An 11,047-nucleotide genomic window follows, 5' to 3' on the forward strand; every position below is an offset into this window, starting at 1 on the left:
ACCTTAGACATAATTCCATTTTGAATACCTTCCTCTCATCGATGATGTTAGCATTTTTGGTTGATGTGACTATTTGAGGTACCTTGGTTCCTGTTTATTTACAGGACAGGTCCTATAGTCTCACACTGATGCTGAAAGCACCAAATGCCCCAAACAATATACTTGCAACAAGCATTTTTCTGCTTAAACCAATCAAAGTAAAATTTTGTGGCTTGAAGTTCAGAATTCTACATGACATAATCCTAATCTCTTGATAAACACATGCATGGCAATCACCAAACCCATGGTTTTACCTGTACAACTCTTAATTTTCATTAAAAATAATACATTTTCTCTGTTTTTATTCATTTATTCATTCATGACAGGTATATTTCTAGGATAATGAAGATACAGTAGTGGCAGTAGAAAAATAGCCCTGACTCTCATGAAATTTAAAATTCTTTTTTGTTATAGGCAACCAAAGGAAAACATGTGTAGTATAGATAAGAAAGTTAATTGGAAACAATTAAAATTTTTCTTTCTGGAACATTCCCTAGGGATGAAGCCTCATAGGATCTACTGTTTCCCTTTCAAATGATTGACAATCTAAACATGTAGGTTAAATGTCAAATATTACCCAAAGTAGAGATTATAGAAATTTTCCAGTATATTGGACTGTAATTTTAAAAAATCTTTAGAAAAAAGGAGTCTAAAATGATGGGAACAATTTACATACATGTAGAGGAGGAAGATGGAACCATATACGGTATAATTATTTTTAGAAATGGCACAAAGAAGGGAACTCAAAAATCATAGTCAACACATAAGGAGGAGGATAAACCATTGTATTGAAAAGGATACCAGAAGAAGTTGCAGAACAAAAGGCCAAACCATTGCTGTATTTCCCCACTGCACTCTGCAATGCTATTTTTTCTCTAGGCCATGGGGATGAGTTGGGTGTAGATGAGATGTACAATGCGTTTATCATGCATTTATCACAAATACTACTGGGTGCTATACAATTTCTTGGCAATTAAAGAAGAGATTCATTTAGCAAAATAGAAAAAAAAAGTTAACTATAGCTCTCTTTTACCTTCTGTCTGCAAAGCTAATAATTGTGATGTCTGCCAATTTGGAATAGAAATGTTTAAAAACGAAGACTCCAATTTAGAGTGTTCTCTTTAAAAGTCAGCTAGATTTATCAACAAAAGAGAAGAGACTATTGTCTCAAGTGTCTTTTTGTTGTTTTATTCTTCTTCTTATCCACGGCAGAAAAGGATGAATATATTAAAAGGAACGTTAATGATGGCAAACTCTGAAGTCTTCGCTAATGTTCTAAATAGGCTTTTTATACAGCAGCAAAAATGTGAACCATTAAAGAGATAATACAGTTAAACAGTATCGGTAATGATATACTCCATTTGAGGATTTTAAATACCTTTCACAAAAATTCATATTAGGATATTCTTATGGTATAGAGGGGCTTTTAGGCAGTGAGTTGAGCTCTGACCTCACCAGGGAATTACTAAATTTGTTGGATTAATCCAACATGGACTATTGGATGGTAACCGTAGCAGGTAGGGCATGACTGGAGGAAGTAGGTAACTGGAGACATGCCTTTGAGAACTATATCTTTTCTCTGACTACTTAACTTTTCTTGTTCTCTGCTTTCTGGCTGCTTTGTAAGTAGCCTTCCTCTGCCACATACTTCTGCCATAATGTTCTGCCTCACCTGAGGCTCAGAGCTAGCCAACAATGAACTGAGATCTCGGAAACCATAAGTCAAAATAAACTTTTCCTCCTCTAAGTTGTTCTCATCAGGTATTTTGGTCACAACTATGAAAAGTTAACTAACATAGATATTGAAATGGTACACACACACACACATACTCATATGCACAAACAGCACATATATACACAGGAGTCAAATGATTTATTAGATTCATCCTTTTCTGCATATGATCATGAAATTCAAGAATCACTAGTAGAATCCATAGATAAGTTTCTAAAATCATTTCAGTCATTATTTTTTAACCTCTTTTCTAATTCTTAAACTAATGAGCTGATAAGGGAAGAACATTCAGAATGTACAGATTTGACTATCTCAATATTTGATAATCCCACTTTGAAGAACCTCTCATAAACAGTATTTATTATAGGATAATAGGTAATGAGAACAACTGGTAAAGATCCTTGATAATTCCCACCCTGGATGACTAGAACTGTGGAAAGCTAAGAAGTTTGCTGATTTCTTCTCACAACTTTCCAAGTAGGTAATCAAGTAAAAATTTTAGGCAGTAATTTATTTTTACAAATTCATGTTCCTATGTTTGACTTATTAGCAAATTCAGTTAACTCAGGCTCCCAAACAAACCTGGGATATATCTATTTCTTTTCATCCTCATTATAATATGCCTAGTCTCATATCTATCCCTGTACCAAGCAAATACAATAAGATCTTTTTTAGTTATAATTTTATATTTTATTAACACATTAATTATACATATTACTGGGGTTCTACATGATTTTTCAATATATGCCTACAGTGTGCACTAATCAAATTCAACCTTTCTTTATAAAGCCTTCCCACCCATCCTTCCCAACTTGTAATAATCACTATTCTGCTTTTAAGGTGACATTTTTTAGCTCCTACAGATGTCAAAAAATATCTCATACCTGTCTTTCCGTGTCACTTATTAACACAATGCCCTCCATTTCCATCCATTTGCAGCATATGACTAGATTTCATTCTTCTTTATGACTGAAAAATACTCCACTGTGTATATATACCTTATTTTCTTTATCCACTCATTCACTGATGGACACCAAAGTTGATTCCAGATCTTAGCTACTATAAATAGATATGGCATGTGAGACAGCAACAACTTCTTAACTGTCTCTTACCTGCCACAATTACCCAGTTATGATCCATTTTCCATATGACCCTAAGGGTGAACTTTTAAATACCTAATCAGATGGTTTCATTCTTTTCTAAAAGTTTCTTACTGGCTTCCATTGCTGTCATAGTAAATTAGAAATTTCTTATTTTTCCTTTCCTTTTTAAACTAATTTCTCCTTCTAAAGATTAAGAACCATGTATTCTTTGCTCACTGCTGTTCCAGGAATGCGCATATATATATATATATATATATATATATATATATATATTTTTTTTACATACTGATGTTTTATAGAGAGAGATACAAAATGTGATTATTCACTCAGTGAATATGTATTAAGCACCAATATATTCTAAGCACTGGAACATGCAGACAAGGTCACCGTCTACATTTATCCTGGGGAGACAGAGAACAAATAAGCATATGAATAAGCAAAAACTTCAGGCTATAAATAACTGCTGGGATGAAATTTTAAAAGGTAATATCAAACAGAGTTATGATGGGCTTATTCAAAATGGTTCATTAATTAAAGACACTGAAATAATCAAGTAAAATTTTCAATCAAAACTGTTATACAATTTTTCATATCTTATTCTCCAAGATCTTTGATACTTTTAGAAGCAGTCATCCATAGACTACCTCAAATGGAAGTTTCACTGAATTGGTGCCACTGGAGAAAAAAAAGACTCAATGCTCAAGATGAAAATGAAGACTGATAACTTTTTGCCTTATTTGTTTTGGGGTTTTGTCATCTGTTGATTTCTCTAAAATAAGAAGTGGTGATTTTTCCATTGGGTTCAGGATCTCATCCTTCTGATGTGGCCTTTTCCTTGCATCACACCTATCATGCCCATGTCTCAATCAAACCTTAATCATAGGTATGGGAGGAATGAACAGGCTCCAGTTATGATACCCATGGGGCAGGAGGCCTTTGGGAGACACAGCAGGATTCTGTTGGCAAAAAAGAATGGAAAATGGCACCAGTTCTGTCTGCTCTCCTGTGTGTGTGCTTTACCTGGCAGATTGAATTTCCACTCAGCACCTGTCTCAGATTTTTTACCTCAGTGACAATAAGCTGAGCTGGTCTAATTTTACCTCTCAGCCTCTCCAGTCAGCTCCATCCCTCAGCAGTTGCCTCCCCCATGACAGAGAGGAATACCCCAGGCACAGAGCACATTGTAGCTTCACTGTCCTGCTGGTCTCCCCCCGCCGCCCCCCAAGCCCACATCAGAATCAGAAGTAAGATTTCAAACGTCCTCAGCCACACTGCAGACTTTGTGCAGCCACTCTTTGGGTTCTTTCAAAACTGCCCATGTGGTCTGGCAAACAAGAGTAAGAAGCCTTAAGAGATTAAGAAATACAATTAACAGGTGAGGGAAAAGAACTCTTGCTTCTTTTAACTATCAACGGGTGCTGAAAGAACCTGCTGAAGAGGTCACAGAGGGACAGATGAAAACCTGTGAGCACTCAAGCAGAAAGGAGCTCCTTTAAGGCAGGGACCATGCCCTCATCAACACCACATCCCTCAAGGCACCAGCTATCTTCTCATGAAGTACAGGCAGAATGATAGTGAATTCTAAAGGACTTTTACTGGTAGACCATCTATTCCCAAAAGAAAACTAATTATTAAATCAGAGTCAACCTAGAGAGATGTCTAGGACTGCAGGTCACTGTCTGAGGCACTGTCCACTCTGACACTTTTAACAGTGATGTGACAGCCAGGGACACACAGATGACATCCTTATTGATGTGGAATAATACCCTAGAGGAACACAGGATGTACTGGATAAGAGGATCATTATCCAGGTAAATGGTTTAATGGAAATTTAACAAGATGATATTTAATAAAACCAAACTTGCCTTGAAAATAAAAACAAAACTCCATGAGAATGGATGGGGAGAATATGATTGAACATCAATACAATTAAGACTTGGAAGTTTGAAATGATAATAATAGTAATAATGATAAGGATGATAGCTAATATTTACTGGGAGTTTGCCATGTACCAGGGACTGCTCTAATAAGTTAATAAGTATCATTAATTCATTGAACCCTTGAAGTACATTATTGGCATCCCCTGTCTACACACAAAGAAACTGAGGCACAAGGATGTTAAGTAACAAAATGAATAAATAATGTAATATGATTGTCAAACATATTAATGTAATCCCAGATATTGCCTGAGAATAGTGTATAGAACAAGGATTAATAACACTTCTCTCATTTATCCACATCAGACTACATTTAAATTATTGTGTCCTTTGTTCCAGGGAAAATGAAGCCTTGAGGAGAGAAGCTGAGATGATGAGAGCACAGTCATTTCAAAGAGGAACAATAAATGCAAAAGATAGTTGGATTTATGCCTAAAGAACAGAAAAGGGGGAGAAATGATGGTGGTGAGGGAGTTTCCGACTGTTGAGGATGATCCAGTTTGAGTACGAAATGTTGCCCCTGCGCCCAGTCATGGGAACCACAGCAAGCACATTCTGCCTGACTGACCATTGACTGACTTTCTCAAATTACAAAGAACCAGGAGCAGATGTGAACAAGAACAAATATGGGTTCCATACAAAGCTTTCTAGATGGCCTGCTTTGTGAGACAGCAATGGAGCCTTGCTGAGGGTGGACAGGTGGTGGCTGACTCGGGCAGCATGGAACCTGGTACCTCCAAGGATCTCTACTCCGTGAGTCTAGGAGGAATAAAGACAGACACTATCTTGATAACAGACCAGCAGGAGAAAGTTCAAGGCTAGGACACATACAGTAACCAAACTACCTGCACTTTCACATATTTTAATTAAATTCAACAAATATTTATTGATTTTTATATGCCAGACTATTCAAAGGCAGAAACCATGTCTAAATTATGTACTTACAGCTTATTTCCCCCTGATTAGAAACAGCTATGTGAAATGATGTATCACCTATTATTTTGGAACATGCTATATATAGTTATTTCAAGAATTAGTTGACATGAAGCAAAACTATAACCACTTGAATTTAAATATGACCTTAATCTTATTTATTTTTAACAATTACTAAACTACCTTTTGCATTTGTTTTAATTACCTTTCAGTGTCATGCATGTTTGGGGAAATTAATTAATTGAAGATGTATTTTATTGTTTTGCATAATCTGATTAAGGTAATTTGTTTTTGTGAAGTTTATTTCAGTTGTTCAGTGTTTTGATTTTTTAAATTTTCCATTAATTCCATTATTATTGTCATTGCCTCCTGAATTCAGTTTTTGCCATTTTCCCTCTATTTTTGCCATCTCACTATATCACCACTTTAAATAATGTTCACCCTAATTTATTCCCCATTCCTGGAATCCTCAATTAGTCATCAAACTGCTAACAAAATTCTTCTTCAAACATTCTTCTATCAACCCTTCACCTTACCTCTTTCTACAGAAATGAATTATAACTGTCTACATTTTAGGGAACAAACAATGGGGTTAAAAATATTTCTCCATACTTTAGAGGCACAGAGAGATTCAGAAACTTTCCTAAGATCACAAGGTTAATAAGCTGGAATTTGACCTCCAGAGTTGCCATATTTTCTAAGCAGGCTATCCCGGTCTCCCACTGTGACCCCACCAAGAAATGAAAGGCAGGCATGGTATATAATAAGGCAGATAATGGTTTTAGTATTAAATGGGAACCATGCAATCTTATTCCTGTAAGAGCAACTTCATTGTGACCTTTAGAAATCTCTGACCTTCATGATAACTGAAGACCTATCACACCTGCTCAAGGGGCAAAAGACACGATATGGTAGGGAACAAAATCAGTCCTGTAGGCCTCTTCTTTATTTGACACAAAAGAACCAACCAAGAACTTTGTAGTCAAGTCTACTCTGGCACATAAAATCCCTCTCAATATCCTCCTGAGAGGGGTTCCTGAACCTCCCCCACCGCATGGACACCAAAATCCATGCATATGCAAGTCAGTTAAATAAAATTGTGTAGTGTTTGCATATAAAATAAGGCTATTCTATTGTATAATTTAAATCACCTCTATATTACTTGTAATCCCTAATACAATATAAGTGTAAATAGCTTTTATGCTATATTATTTAAGGAATGACAAGGAAAAAAATCTGTCCATGTTTAGTACGGATGAATTTTTTCTGAATATTTTCTATTGTAGTTGGTTGAATCTATAAATGTGGTTTCCTAACTATTCTACTACTACTCTACTACTCCACTGTACTCTTTTTACACAAAAGAATAAAACCGGTCTTCTAAGAATTGCACCTAAAGCAGTTTGAACTTTCTAAATGAAAATGTCTATAGAGGTATCAGGGTATCATTCTGTCATGCAAACAAAACTGGACCAAGAATAAAATGAGTAAATCAGAATAGTGGTCTGTCTCCGTGTCTCAGTTTTTTAATCTGGAAAATAATTCCATTTTTCATAAGCTCTGGATAACAAAATATAATTGTGTCTGGTGAAAAGCATTCTGTATATGGTGACAAGTTATGCAAATGTAAAAAGGGTAGCAGTTGCTACTGTTAATTACACTAACTATGCTGATCAATAAAAATTATAATTAACCATTATCATTATTTCTCCCTCATGTCAGATATCAACTTTGTACTACATGGAGGAGGTACATACAATTATATGTTTTATAAACATTCCAACAACTAATATGTAATATTTGCCTTTTTGACATTTAGAATAACCTGTATCACAGTTTGAGGGTTTAAGAGCAAGGGCCAGGGAGCAGGGTTGGCTTTGTGGGTGTGGGATCTGGGTGGTTCACAGGGTTCTGAGTATAGAATTATAGAATGGCCTTGTGCTTGCTCAGTGCCCTACTGTCTCAGTCTTGAAACTCTCATCAGTATTGAATAAAGGGTCAGACATTTATGTTTTGTGTTGGACTTTACTAATTATATGGCCAGTCCTGCCCCAGGGTCAATAAAGTTTGAGTCTGAGATTTCTAGGGGTGAGGAAATTTGAGGAAAGGGTGGGATTAGAGGAGGAAGCTCCTGGTATTCTTTGCAAGGAGGTGGCTAAAGCAGAAATTTAGGGACCTTGGATATCATACAGTCCCACCCTCTCATTTCAACTATAGAGATCAAGGCCCCCAGAGTTTCAGCTATCTGTCCGAGGTCCCTGGCTCACCAGCACCGTGTTCCCCATATTCTAAGAAAGGAGCTGCTCTGAACACAAGCAGATGTTGTAAGGACTGCTTTGTCTGTCACTTTTATAATCAGCACCCCCTTTTCTACTGCCCTGTGGGCCACACCTCCATTTTTATGGTAACACTTTCATCTCTTCCCAAAGCCCATGAAATCAATCACCAAGAAAATGGGATGATCCATTATATCCATCTGAGTGTTTTGGTGGGTATGTTTTTGGTGGGATTTTTGTTTGTTTGTTTTTGGGTTTTTACTATTTATTCTGAATTATGGCCAGGATGCTCATGAAATGTACCTGATAATAACCTTCCACCAAACACAATATGCTCTGCATTGATGGTGCTGATTCAGAACACATTTGGGGTGTTGTGTCATCTATCTATTAAAATGTTTCCAAAGGATGAGGACTCATTGATAGATGATGTCTTGTTTACAAGCATGTCCTTGGTATCAGAGGCTGCAGTGGCAAAGCATTTGAAATGCCTTCTGCTCCAATCATTATGTTATGTTCATTGCATACAAATCAGAACAAATTCTGAATGCAAATCATCTTCCAAGTTAGCTGATTCAGGCCATCAGAACTCATGCAAAAATGAACCAGATACAGCAGGAAGTGAAAGTCAGCCATAGAAGTGGAAATGGAAAAACTGCATTGAAGCCTGTATAATACTCACCTCCTTGCTTACAGTCTCATTTGACATCTCCATGGCATTTTAAGGTACACCTTTTGGTCCTAGCCATTTAGTTGTTGCCATAGTGTTTGTGATGTGTCATTTTTTGTTATTTATAACTGATGCATAAAAACAAAAATTATACATATTAGTGGGATATTGTGCAATGTTTTGATATGGGTATGCATTGCAAAATGTTTAAATCAGAATAAAACTGTGTCTTCTCAAACATTTGTCTTTGTTTTATGGTGAAAACTTTCAAATTAATTTCTTCTAACTTTTTGAATACACAGTATATTCTTCTTGTCCAGTCACCCTACGAAGCAGTAGCATCCCAGAACTTCCTGCTCCTATCCATAACTCAGTACCCACTGACCAACCTTCCCTCATTCCTCTACCCAACTCTCCCCAGCCTCTGGTAACCAATATTCGACTCTCACCTTCTATGAGATTAAATTTTTTGTATTCCATATATGAGTGAGGTCATCCAATACTTGTTTTTCTGTGCCTAGTTTATTTCACTTAGCATGATAATCTCCAGTTCTATCCATGCTTCCACAAAAGAGAAAATTTCATTATTTTTTATGGCTAAATGGTATTCCATTGTGGATATATACCACACTTTCTTTATCCACTCATCAATATGTTTTTTTTTTTCTGTGACTGACATTATGATTTACTTTTAGGAGATCAGTGAAGAAGAAGAACATAGAGGGGAAGGAAGGCGGGATGGGAAAAGGAAGAACTGCAGAATGAAATAGACCAAATTATGCCAGGTACATACATGACTATATCAGACTGAATTTCACCTTTATCTACAAAAGCACCAATTTAAAAAGAAACAAATAGAAGAAAAACTAGTAAAGTTGATCAAGGGGAACAAGAGGAGGGACAAAAAGAAAGGAAGAGGAAGTACTAGAGACTGAAATGGAGGAAATTATCTTTCATGCATGTATGATTATATCAAAATGAACCCCAATAGTATGTATAAATATAATGCACTAATAAAAACATTTAAAAATATAGTTCCTTAAAAAGAAGCTGAGTATGAATAATTATATATTATTTTAACAAATAAAGTCATATTTTTAAAATTCATGTACATGTGTATAGATATTTTTATATATCACATGATGGAAAACAAAGATTCTTTCTTTGCTATTATTGTAATAGTTATAATAAAATCAATTTTTCTAAAAAAAAGTCTTCCTTTTAACTTTTGGACCCCAGCAGATGTGCCTAGAAATGGTTTCCTTTGTATTCTTGAATTTGTGGGTTACAGTGATAGACCAAATTTGGCAATTTCCCAATGTTTCTTCAACTAATTTTTCTTCATTTTCTCTCTTCTATCAATGACTATACTAAAAATATTTTTCTGCACTTTTTAATCACATCACTTGATCCTGACTCTTAGATCATTCAAAGTTTGTTCATTTTTCAAATGTTTTCTTTGTACCTGGTTTCATTTCATTTCAATTGATTTTTCACCAAAGAAACTGTTCACTCTTCTGTTGTGATTAGTATGCAGCTAATCTTATTCTGTGAATTTTAAAAATTTTAGCTATTTTTCAGTTCTTATATTTCTATTTGCTTGGGTTTTTAAATGTTTTTTCTTATTTTCATGATATTTGCATTCCTTCACCCATTATATTTTCTTTTCTGTAGATTCTTTATATTTACTTGTAGTTTATTTAAAGTACTTGTCTATTAATTCCAATATCAAGTTTATATGCAGATCTATTGTTATTATCTTTTCTTGACTATAATTTTTGAACTTTATTGATCAAAATAACTTTATGTGGTGACACTGTGGATGATTCCTTATAAAAATTTTAGAATTTATTATTTTCCTTTGAAGAATATTGTTTTGTACTAGCAGACAACTAAATTATTGGTGAACCACCTTCATTCTGTTGAAATTTGATTTTGTGTTTTATCAGAATTTGCCTATTTGGGTTATGCCTTTAACTGCACGGCAAATCATCCAGTTGTGTTTCAGTGGTTACCATTATTTTACCGACCACATGAGAGGGTAAATATCCAACGTCTAAGCTTCTTATTGCTCATAAAAGTGAGGAAGATACTGTGCTTCTAAATCTCTAGTAGAAAAAGTACATCCAAAAAAATTACATTGTTAATTGGCTCAGAGCATGTCTGTCAATCAAAGAAAACTGAGAGAGTTTATTTAAAGGACAGGAAGAACACATTTGCACAGGAAATGAAATGTTCTTCAAACAATTCATGTGATTTTAAATCCCAAGAGCCATTTTCAAAAAGTAAGGGAAGAATAACATAAAAATACTCATGGCAACAATTGCACTTACACAGTTTAATGCTAGACTAAATGG

The sequence above is a fragment of the Sciurus carolinensis genome, chromosome 12 (genome assembly GCF_902686445.1).
Source record: "Sciurus carolinensis chromosome 12, mSciCar1.2, whole genome shotgun sequence".
Taxonomy (NCBI): Eukaryota; Metazoa; Chordata; class Mammalia; order Rodentia; family Sciuridae; genus Sciurus; species Sciurus carolinensis.